Here is a 1,713-nt window from a genome sequence, read left to right on the forward strand (position 1 = left end):
CCTGTGATCTGAAATCTTACAGGCCATATACTGAATGGTATCATCTGTGAAAGTATGAGACATAGCAAGCTCAACTACATCTTTTAATTCCATTAGCACCTCCCAGAATTTGTCTCCTTCAGGGACTCTGGAGCCAATGAGAACAGGTAGCAGTCTAAGCAGAGCATGGTTCTCATGCCCATTCCCGCCAATTGTTCCTCGAGTGGCAAAACTTTGAGGAATCGAGTGAGGGCGGTTAACCTTATCAGAATGTTGGAAGGGAAATGACAGTATTGCCCTATTCAGCTCTTCCAAAGTGAAATACTTTCTTGCGATCAAACCCTTCAAAGAATGTGCCAACTCAACAGGAACCACACCTTCAAACAGGTCATGAAGGATGTCAGGTGGAAATCCTGTGACAGGATGGAAATAAGAGAGATGGTCAGAGAGAACACAACTGTGTTTTACACCATAGTTTTCTTCACTGTCATTGTTCTGCATTTCTTGAACAAGGTTATCATGCAGACTTTTGGTTCTCATCTCAAACCTACCAGTGACTGCATTTGATGTTTGCATATCTGTCAGGGTAGCAAGACAAAATCTGCAAAAATATGTAGCCCTGAAACTCTTACTGAAACCAACCATGGGCTACATGGGCAGCAAGGTTATCAGCCGCAACAGAGAACACTGTGCCTTTGAGACAGTGACCAAATGTCTCAATGTAAACACCCTCTTTTTCAAGAGTTTTTAGGTCACTCAAGAGAGGTCCAAAAACCTTTTCATATCCGAACTGCCGTACATCATTTGAGTTGCACAAAAGAGCCAGCTGAGTAGAGTGGAGTGCTGAGCGATACTTTACTGGCAGGTTAGCTAATGTCCAATTAACTGCACATACCTTGTGTATTTTTTTTAGATGTTCTTAGAGGGTTTGCAATTTCAAAATCATCAACATAAAGAATTACTGATAATTTTGTACCCTCATCTGAGAAAAGCTTATTTTCCTGGAAGAAGGAGCCATCACAGAATGACGAATAGTGTCCAGGCAACTGTGAGGTGGTTTCTTGGACTTTCTCAAGTACATCTGTTTTTTTCAACAACTGCAAAGATGTGAGAATTGGCACATACATAAATGTACGCTGTGACAACTCAATAAGGTACTCTACATTCAGGCTTGGCAAATGGAAACTTATCCTCATAATATGACTTTCTCATCTTTGCTGTTGACAGTGGTCCTTCAGAGGTAACAGATCTATATGTAACCAGGCCCAATGGAGGGCTTAGCCAAATTTAGCAATTTATATTTCGACAACGCCACCTTGGGACTTTCACCCAAAGAGTTTAACATATGAATTTGGTTATTAACAAACCCAGGGATTCTCACTACACAGACAAGGCCACAGAGGAGATCAGAGACGTGGTTAAGTTTAACTATGCAAAATGGTTTATTATAAACTCAACGAAAACCAGCATTTACTTAAACAATGACTGTAAAAGAACAAATAATTAACACAACTAATGTAATAAGGAAAAAACAAAAGACACAAATATTTAGGGCCAGGGAGAAGTGAAATTCGTCTGATAAAAGTATTTAATAAATTTGAAAAAAAAACAACTAATTAAAACAACTGGTTGCTACAGTGTTATCAGGTGGATCATATAACCGTATTAACACCATCAATAAAACTCCACATGGACATATCAAAACATTAAAATCATGCAATCTACTAAGAACAT

The sequence above is a fragment of the Etheostoma spectabile genome, unplaced genomic scaffold, assembly GCF_008692095.1.
Source record: "Etheostoma spectabile isolate EspeVRDwgs_2016 unplaced genomic scaffold, UIUC_Espe_1.0 scaffold333, whole genome shotgun sequence".
NCBI classification, from domain to species: Eukaryota; Metazoa; Chordata; class Actinopteri; order Perciformes; family Percidae; genus Etheostoma; species Etheostoma spectabile.